At 41.8% G+C, this 10659-nt stretch overlaps 1 protein-coding gene across 3 annotated transcripts in view; it reads right to left on the minus strand.

Moving 5' to 3' along the window:
- LOC121923278 (programmed cell death 1 ligand 2-like) overlaps positions 1-9960 on the minus strand; it is a 28153-nt gene extending 18193 nt beyond the window's left edge. The window contains exons 1-2 of one of the 3 annotated variants that reach the window (XM_042453560.1): positions 9828-9960; positions 3932-4005 (exon numbers count right to left, since the gene is read on the minus strand). The gene's annotated coding sequence lies outside the window, so the exon portion shown is untranslated. Of the gene's footprint in view, positions 1-3931; positions 4071-9827 lie in introns of those variants that run through there. The other 2 variants (XM_042453558.1, XM_042453559.1) reach the window with 2 other exon arrangements.
- Between the last annotated feature and the right edge of the window lie 699 nt (positions 9961-10659).

Below are 10659 nucleotides of genomic sequence, written 5' to 3' on the forward strand. Positions count from 1 at the left end.
GTGGTCTGTTCCAGCACCACAGCAGAATGGCAGTTAAACCCCTGGAAAGCTATCTGACCAAGGTGACCAATGCCCTCACCCCAAAATGTAGGGCACCCAAGCAAAAAAATGTAGGACATGGCCAAAAATAAAAGCTAAAAACACCCATGTAATTATAAATCCATGCTTCTTAGCCATGATCCAAATGGAGGACATGTCCTGGAAAAGGAGGAGGATGCCTGGTCACCTTGTCTCTGGTCCAAAATGCACTGCAGAAATAAAACAATGCTGGACTGAAAGTCCCAGAGTTCCTCACCAAAACTGCATCCACACTGAGGAAATAATCCAGTTTGAGAGTGACTTAACTGTCCTGGGTTAGTGCTGGGGAATGCTGGGAATTGTAGTCCACTGTGGCCCCAGAGCTATCTCTGACAGGGAGTCCCATAACTCTCCAAACTTAGTTGAACTGCAGTGCCCAGAATTCCTCCCCAGGTGCATCCACACTGAGGAAATGGTCCAGTTTGAGACTGCTCAGTGCTGGGGAATCCTGGGAATTGTAGTCTATTGTGGCACCAGAGCTCTCTGACAGAGAAGGCCAAATGCCTCAGACACCAGAATTCCAGAGCATTGAGCTTTGGCAGTTAAAGGGGTCTCAAAGTGCAGGGGGGGGGGGAGAAAAGCCTGGGAGTGTGAATGAGCTTGGCTGTGGGGCTGCTCCGAGAGGAGGAGGAGGAGGAGGAGGGAGGGAGGGAGGGAGCCAAGGGAAGTGACAGGACCATCCGGAGCAGCCTCCTCTCTTCCACCGCAGCCCCCAGGCAACGCCTCCTCTCCTCTGTGGATTATTCAGGCTCCTTTTGTCAAAAGAGCTCTAGTGCCACAAGAAACTACACTTCCCAGAATCCTATAGCACTGAGCCATGGATGTTTAAGGGGGGAGCCTTTTGCTACCCCAAAGCCCTTCCTATTTACAAGCAAGGCAAAAGCTCTTCCTTCCAAGCCATTGAAAACCAACCCAAGCGGAGGGCTGATTGCTTCTTTCCCATTGGTCAGCTTCGGGAGAAATTTGCATATTACAATTAAAGGTGTTTAGGGCCTCAAAAACGATCCTGTGATAAAGAATTACAAGAATACTGACGCGGTTTACATTTAAAAGATGAGGCAATTAAACTCCCAGACAACATGAACGATTTATGGCCTTTTTTCCTTTGCTCACTGTAACCTGGAAAGTAAGGCTTCCTGAGGGTATATATACCAAGTGGGCTCACTTGGTATATAATAGCTCTGAGTGGCAGATGTTTTAAAGAGCTGCTCTCTAGGCTACACCAGTGCGCCAGGTGGGGAGAGTGGCGCACAGCCGCGCGCGGAGGAGCGGACCCCGAACCGGGAACAAGGCGTGGGGGGCCCCCAAACCGGGCCGTGACCGTGAAGGGCCCCCCAAAAGTGTGATTGTCACGGGGGCCGCCGGGTTATGGCATCCCTATATACACAAAGTGGACATCATTGCAATGATGATAGAGAAAAAGAAATGAGCAATTTAGAAAGCATGAATTGTCCTTTCCCACCACATCCTTCTAAGGAGTTCTTAAAGCTTCACACTAGGAAAGGATAAATGGTTATGCTACAGTTATAGCATTTTATAAATAATATATGATTTAGCCTAGGCACAGACATGTGTATTTACATTTAAATTATTTCTGTTGGATAGAATGGAGGGGACCTTTCACACTACCCAGTCAGAGTACTATGATTCTAGTTTAATGGCTGCATCCTGTAGAATCCTGAAGTTTGTAGTTTGACGAGGCACTAAATCTTACTGGCTGAGGAGTCTAAGTAGCTAAACTACAAATCCCAGTATTCCATAGTATGAAATCATGGCAGTAAAGATGGAATCATAGCACTATAATTGTGCAGTGTAGAAGAGCCCCAGGGCATTGCTGCTGACACAATACACCAGGATTGGGCAACTACTGAAAGTCTCCCTAACTAGGCTGCACTGCTACATTCTCAACCAATTTGCAACCAGAAAAGATACAACAAGAAAATGACTGGAAGTCTGCTTTCAGTTTTACTTCTTGCATTGTCCTAGAGCATGCCAGAGAGCAAACTGCTGCATTTGGGGGTATTTTGACTGTTCTTGGGGCCATTTTTGGGTGATATCTAACAATAATTATTAAATGGGGTTGCTGGGGCCTCTTGGCCACAGAAAGGGGTTAGAGGCCACATGTGGCATTTGGGCCATGTTTTCCTGCCCTATACAGTCTATTCTATAAAGGTCCCACTTGTCTGCAGCAGAATGCAATCAACAGCACACACTGAAAGGAGAAATAAAGCACAAAGCTAAACCCATCCCACTGACATGTAGACATGTAAAGCTTTTTTTCTTTAAAAAAAAACTTTATAATTTATACATTTTATTTAAAGTAATGTCATGTCAAGTTTATTTTGCATTTCTAACCAGGCTTTTGCACACAACAGTAAGAAACAAATCAATCTAGTATTCAAACATGACTATGATGGAATAGTTGAATTGGTCATAGAAACATTCTTGGCTTGCTATTTTAATGCTGCTTTTCAATCTCCATCACGCCTATAATGCCCTATAGAACCATAAAAAGCCAAGCCATATTCTGCCCTCTGGCTTAGAATCTAAAAGACCCAACAAAGATGGAAAAGGTATAGGGAGATAAGAGAGAAACAAACAAATCCCAATATTTAATGTTAAGAAACACAATAATAGCTGGGAACAGTCCAAAGAGAAGAGGAGCTCTTTCTCTCAGGATGGATAGGGCTGCCCTGCTTATTTCTCCCTCAATTGCAATAAGTGGCTGCTACGGGGGCACAGAAAGGTGAAAAGAGTCTGACAGAGATTTCTGAAGGATGTATACTTTCCTTTTCCAAGGTACTACTTATATATCTTGCCCCTTTAAAACATTTTCTTAAAAAGTATGTTATCATACAGTGATGCAATCCATAGCCAGACATGCAACTCTGTATAGTTAAAAGCTGTTTCTGCAAGAAGGGCCCTGGCACTGTGGAGAAACTGAGGATCACCAGCCCTGCAGGATTAAAAGAGACTGTTTTACATCCAAAGGCAGTTCCAATGACATCTGGTTTCTCCCATTGCACTGAATCCACTGCAGATTTTAATCTGAACTTCAAAAGGAGCTATCCGTGGTACTGAACCAATTTTGGAGCCAAGCTTCAGTTCAGTTCAGTTCAGTTCAGACTCAACCCTAGAGCAGATTCACCATCCTACTGATACAGGGGCTACCAGTTGCCCCTCTATGACCCCAGACTTCTGTCCATGCAACCAAAGTTCACTGCAACTCTTAAACTGGCCAGGTAGATTGAGATGAATAGGCTTCACATTCTCACCAGGTACAATAATTAGTTGCAAACCAAAACTGAATTACCAGAACAGAAATAAGATTCATCTGCGAGTTTGGCTGGCCACCTTCTGTAAGTGGAAGGACAGGCAGCCCCAGGCAGCAAAATATTTTAGGCTGCCCCTAATGAAGTGTTTTATATATACTGTAAATAAATGCACTACCTGTATTTTAAACCATGGGTTGGTAAACTTGGATTTTCCAGATGTTTTGGACAGCCTCTTCCATAATTCCTTACCATTGTCCACGTAGGCTGAAACTTCTGGGAATTGAAAATCAAAACATCTGGAGGACCAAATGTTCCCCACCCCATTTGAAACAAAAACCAACACTGCCTTTTCTATCTTGAAGACTTTAGCCATGGTTAACAATCCTGATTTAAACCCAGACTCACAACTCCTTCTTTTTTCTTGAAAAGGTTGGCTGTGATTAGCTGCACTTAGCATTAAACAGCTAAGCTCACATCTTCTGCTTTTTCTACAAAGAGCATTCTTTGACAGTGGAAGCAAAATGCTTGTTCTAGAATACAAAAGGAAAGAAAATCCCTGTGTTGTATAACAAACTCACCTCTATAGCTAGCTTAGACCTGCTTCAGGATGGCACTCCTCAGGATTTCAGCAGGCTTGGTTTGACAGATGTACCTTGAGGTTTCAGAGAGGCACAAGAAAACATGATTCTTGATCATCAGCTGCTTCTCTTGTGAATAAATCATCAGCTGGCTAGCTTTCAGCCTTCTTCTGGAAATCAGGACAGTTTTACTTTCGTTTTTAGAGGAAATTAGATAAAGCCTTAACCCTTTTGAATACAGTCCTGCCCTGCAGTACAATACTAATTATTTAGTTTAAAAAGTAATGCATTGCACTTATCTCAATAGAGTGAAGTGACACACCCCAAAGGGTTTTAGTTTCATTTTGTTAAAATCTTTGCTTTGTCATTATTTAAAAGCAACTAAGATTGATACCTTTTGAGCTATTAGCCTTTAAATTAACCTTTTGATTGATTCAGAAAACATGAAAATGCTGTATGCCGCTGCCCTGTGTTAGAAATCATCCTGAAGTAAGGAGGTCACAGAGCCATGTAACTACAAAAGGAGTGCCATTATCCCTATCTAATTTAGTTTACAATGGTTTCATTAGTAATTTAAATTACAGGGGATAATCTAGCAGGATGTAATTAGTTAATTCTTGATTATTAAACCCAGATGACTAAACTGAGACTGTCATAGTTTGATTATACCTTGAGAAGGCATGACTCATTAGAAAATAAAATAATGCTTGGTAAAGTAGAAGGCAGTAGGAAAAGAGGAAGACCACATTACAGGTGGATGGATTCATTCAAAGAAACCATGACTCTGAGTTTGCAAGCCCTAAGCAGGGCTGTTCAGGAATTGGTGATCTCTTATTCTTAGCATTGCCACAAATTGAAGTCAACTTGATGGTAGTTAGCAACAACAGTTTTTATCTGTAAAACATTACCTCCAATCTCTGCTATAAAATCAGTGCGAAAAGATCTGCATAGTGCAGCCTCTTTTCTCCCTCCATTCCCTAGTCTGTTCTTGATCTTTTTTTCTTTAAAAAGTATTTTGTTCAAAACTAAGGGGAACTAAAAGCTTTTCAATACAATATTCTTCAAGGGTCTGAAAGTTTAGATTTGATTTATCTGGTTCAGACAGCCCTGGATGCTACGTGCTGAATAAGAAGTGATGACAGGTGTTGTGCTTTGTCGTCTGAGATCTGTTGCTTTTAAGCCCAGGAGGATTCTTTTCAGCAGCTGATGGAGGGGTGTGTGTGTGTTTGTGTGTAAGCTCCTGGGCATGTCAGGGAAAAACAGATGCAGTTCTAGAAAAATTATAATAGAGTATATTAGAGCTTGGAAAACTACTTTTTAAAGTTTTTTAAAAGTGCTACAAGATCCCTTTGCATAGTGAATTCCACTTGCTATATTGTTTTTGAAAAGTCACATAGGGCCCTCTGTATTGGCCATGGTTTGGTTCTGGACCTTCTTACGGATGTCAAAATTACAGATGATTCAGTGGTGACAATGTGAATGCGCATGCTTCAGCATTTGTGCATTCATCTCTCCCCCATTGAATAATATGGGCAGTCAAATTAGCAGATCCGAAATCTGCTGACATGGAGGACCCACTGTATTCTTTTTAGCAAGATAAGTAATCACTATTTTATGTGCAACTTCCAAACTCTGGGAGCATCCACACAGCACAATTGTACCAGTGTAATATCACGTTATCTGTCATGGTTCCATCCTATGGAACTACCCAGGCTCTGAGATTTGTAGTTCAGCAAGGACCTTAGAATTCTCTAGTCCATTCCCCTGAACAACAACACCAGGGCTCTCCAGCTGAAAATTCTAAGCACCTCATGAAACTACACATCCCAGGAGTCCATAAGATGGAACCGTGACAGTTAAAGGTACCCTTTGAGGTGGATAATGTAGAATCAGAAGCGGTATGAGCTTTGCCTTTGGCATTACAGTCTTCACAAACAGAAGTGGATATAAATGGATTTCACATCTTATATTTGCAATTCGAATCAGGTAAGAACTTGTTGACATTTCCCTGCTTGTTCTGCACCCTCCTCCCTCCCACCACCCCCACCCCCCGTTACTGTGGTATTTTGATTTTCAGTCTATGTGGTCAAAGGTTCTTTTACAAGTGATTGCTAGGCTCAGTGAATACCACATCCTGCCCATGTGGTGGAGGAAACAACATATATGTGATTCAAAAGCCCTTGTGGTCTCAGGGCCACCAGATCTGACTGTCCTCATACGAGAAACCCAGATGAATTTTTTCTTGTACTCTGCGGGGTTGTCCATCCACAAGACACTGGGATTTCTTACTGGCAATCCAAACAATCCATGCCATGTTCTGATGTGTTCAGCCCTAGTGCCCAACAACAACCACATTTTTACCAAGATGAGAACAAAACAACATTTAAACCTGTACATTGTATTGCTTTGGGATATTATGAGTGTGTGTGTGTGTGTGTGTGTGTGTGTGTGTGTGTGTGTGATTATGTAGCTGTGGGTGTTCCCCTCCTTTGCTGACCTTTCCTCTGCCTTCTCTCCTAATTGATCATTACAGTTTCCTATGGATTAACAGGAATGATCTCTTCCAGGATCCATAAACTCCAGATTTATGGTAGAATCCATAAATTCCATAACAACAACAACAAAATGATAATGATAAAATAAAATCAATTGCCTGCTATTCTCTTCAGCATCTGTCTTAGCAGATAATATTACCAATCTCCAGAGTGTGGGGACAGGATGGGACCATGTATATAAGAAGATATTGCTCTGCATTAAGGCAACTCAATAAAAAGTACAAGCACCCTCGTTAAATGCTTCTTCCACAATAGCTAAATAGTAATCAAAAACGGACTAGAATACAAGTAAAAAGAAATCTGGCTACTATTACTCTCCAGCTATCCCAGTTTGGTGGGAATACTCTGGATCAGTCCTTTTCAGTTGCTTTTAAAATGTTGCAACTTCTCTCTCCTCTTCCCACTTTTCCCTTGTCCTTAGCATGCTTCAGTTGCTGCAAACTGAATTCAGAGTACTGTGGGCCCTTGGCATCTGCTTGGATTTGGTTCTAGGAGTGCCCATGGATATCAAAATCCATGGATGTTTGAGTCCCATTAAATACAATGGATAATAAAATGGTGTCCTTTATTCTGAAAAATGGCAAAATCAAGGTTTGATTTTCAGAATTTATAGATTTTTAAAATATGTTCAAGCCGCTCCAATCCATGAATAAAGAATCTTTGGATATGGAGGGCTGACTGTACAAAAGTACTGTATATACTCATATATAAGTCTAGAAATTTTTGTCCAAAATTTGACCCCAAAAAGCTGGGTCGACATATCCATGGGTCAATGTAAGTACTGTATTTTACATTGTATTCTTCTGCTTCTCTGAGTAGAATGGCAAAAGGTAAGAGCTTAGTTCATCCTGGGAGCACCCAAAAGAAGCCCCAACCCCATCTACTCTTTCCACCCTGATGCTGCTTCTGGCCTTTTTGAATGCTTGGGTGGGAAAATGGCAGCGGTGGCACCTTTTTGGTGCTTCCCTCAAAGGAATGCCAAGAGGAATTGAGCTTAGAAGGATCTCAGTAAGACATTACTCATGAAGTCAGTAAACTTCATCCTTTACATCCTTTGTTATATGCCCCTAAGATTTATTGACTTATCCACGAGTCATATCATAAGCCATAATTTTGGCCCCAAAACATGTTCTTGACTTGTACATGAGGTCTACTTATAGTTGAGTATATACAGGTAATGTGCTCTCCACTCAACAGAAGAGAGGGAAGAGGAGAGGGCAAAATGTTGTCCTTCCCAGTCAGGTCAGACAAAAGCAAACTGCTACAGTCTCTCCTAGCTTGTTATTTATTTCTCATTCATAACTTTTGCCATCTTGACCACACTCTGATGTTGCTTGGCTACATGTGTCCAATTTTCATCTGTGAAATGCTGGTGGGTAAGCTTGCTTCATTTTGATAAATCAAATGGGTTGTTCCCCTGCTGTTTAAATAATATGCAGAACAAAACCATAAAAACCATATAACAGTGGGGATTAATAAAGGTTTTTACACACACTTCCAGGCCCAATTATTTTGTGAAAAGCAAGCCTTCTATGGCCTTTCAGCATTTAGTTAACGAGTGATGTCTTACAGTTTGATTCATTAAGATTCTCTGGCTAAAAGTTGTAGTTTTGGGCAAAACTTGTGCCATCCAGATGACCAGAGCCTGAAAGAATTTTAATGTGGAATATCTGGAGACCTGTAGTTTTATCATTTCTAGAGAAAGAATAAGAGGAAGGAGGTGCTATAGTAACTTCTTCAAGTGAGGAAGCTTTAATTGAGTAGATTATGCAAACTTGGGGGGGGGGGGCTGAGAACTTATTATTTGGAAGTTCCCAAGTTAAGAAAGCTGAAAAAGAAAATATACAAAAACATAACAATCATAGATGTGTTGTGCATGCATGCATGTATCCATGATAGCCTTTAAATCTTCTCTTGACCTATGGTGACCTTATTTATTTAATAGGGTTTTCATAGGCAATGAGTACTCAAAGATAGTTTGCCCTTGCCTTCCTCTAAAACATAGCCTGAAGGGCTTGGTATTCTTTCCAAGTACTAACGGTATTCTTTCCAGGTCCCTTTCCAAGTTCTAACCAGGCCTGAACCTGCTTAGTTTCCACACAAGTATAAAACAAGAGAATGATTCCATACCCTCCAACTTTTCATAGATGAAAACTAGGACACATATGGCCAAGCAACATCAGTGTGTGGTCAAGATGACAAAAGTTATTAATGAAGAAGAGCATGTAAACTAGGAAAGGCTGCAGCAGTTTGCTTTTGCCTGAGTCTATGGGGAAGGTCAAGATTAAGTTCTTCCTCTCCTCTCCTCTCCTACTTCAAAATCTGTTTACATTAATGGACGTAAGCTAAGAAAAAGGAGGAAGTGGGGAGAGAGAGAGAAAAAAAACCTTACCTTTGACACATTCAGAGAGGGTGGCATGTTGTGCCAAACCCCTAGAGCTGTCACCATTGTTCCCATGCCACTGAGTGGCTGCTCAGGGTAGGCCTGAGTCTGAGTCCTGTGATGGATATGTTCAGAATGAGAACCAGCATGACAACCATGCTGAATCTCATGGAGAAGGCTCGTGAGATTACAAATCTTGCAGATTCCCTAGGAACTTTGAGAGGCTTATATATAGACCTGCAAGCTATGTGGTTGAACATTTTCAGCTGGGCCTTCAGCACAAGAAGGTCGTACTGTGGTCGGTTGCTTCTTTTTCCAGCCCTCCCATCATGCAACCTGCCCAGGCTAAAGATCAGAAGTAGGTCAGGGTACCCTGTTTTTCTCACTGCCTTCTCCCTTTTTCTTTTGGGTCCCACTTGCAGCTGGAGGAGAGGTGGCAGGGGTGGCGGAAGCATTGAGGTGCTCCCTTTTCTCTTATTCTACCTTTATAATCTTCCTTTCTTTGCTCTCACCTTACTCTCCCCCTCAGTGGCTTCCTTTATCTATTTCTCCCTCTTCTCATTCCATCTTGACCCATCTTCTGCTTTTTTCCTCAAATGCCACCACTGTTCACAGCCTCCCCGCCACAATGTGCAGTTATTGTCCCCATCTGACTAGTGTCAATGGCCTTCACCTTTGTGGCCTCTTTGCTGCCATGTGAGCTTATTGCCACCATCAGGCAGTTCCCTCCACAACCAACGCCACCCCTTGTGGGGTCCCCCTCTGCCACGTGGGGTCATTGCTGACATCAGGTGGAGTATTTTTAGGGAAATGGCCATCTTTATTCTAAGTACAACCTTGATTATATTGCATGTATCTCAGTTGTACAAACTATTTGTAACTCTGTGGCATAGACTTTTGTTTCTCCCCAGGCAGCCCTGCCAAGCAAGATGCACTGACCTAGTAAAAAGTTACCAACCTTGTTTCCAGGATCAGCGGTTGCCCCTTGACGCGATGCTTTGCTGTTATTTCTTCTAGGATCTCAGTTGTTTAAAAAGTGACTGATTGTGGTTTTGCACCTATCTTTTCTGCATCTGGGCAGGAAGGCTAAGACAGAAACAAGATCTGGCAGTATATCAACATCAAACATCTCATGTATGACTATCAACAGCCACTACTGTTGTATGAAAACATGTGTTTATAAAGGCACCACCCACTTTCTTGTTCTCTATCTTGGCATCTTACTACCTACCCTGCTGAGCAATGTTGGGTTTTTAAAAACTCTTCTTCTTCTCTTCCTTTCTCCTCCTCCTCTTTAGCAGATCCCTAAAGATATAACTGTAATCACATGTTTTGGAATCTAACTTAGTAATCATGAGTCTGAGAGGAAATCACAAGCTTGCTGTTTTGGTTTTTACACAACCAGTTCTTCTAGAACTTGTGCTCTGAAGTACCAAAAGGAAATTGGAAGAGGGTTTTTTTCTGTCCCAGTTTTGGGGGAAAGGCGAGATATATAATAACAGTCATCATCGTCGTCGTCATCATCATCCAAATTCCTACTGCCCTTTCTATCTGTGCTTTCAAGAGAAGGAGGGAGGGATTCCTTATCTCATTAACAACTGTGACATAAGAAGTAGATAGTGAGTGCTACTAAATATAAGCATGTGGGAAAGGAATCTGATCTTCTATGAAATAATTCAGTGGTGCATCTACACTGCAGAATTAATTAAATTTGTTACTGCTTTAACTGCCATGGCTCAATGTCATGGAATTCTGAGATGTATTGTTTTATTTCAGTTAGTCCCAGAGGT

This window comes from Sceloporus undulatus, chromosome 2 (assembly GCF_019175285.1).
Source record: "Sceloporus undulatus isolate JIND9_A2432 ecotype Alabama chromosome 2, SceUnd_v1.1, whole genome shotgun sequence".
Taxonomy (NCBI): Eukaryota; Metazoa; Chordata; class Lepidosauria; order Squamata; family Phrynosomatidae; genus Sceloporus; species Sceloporus undulatus.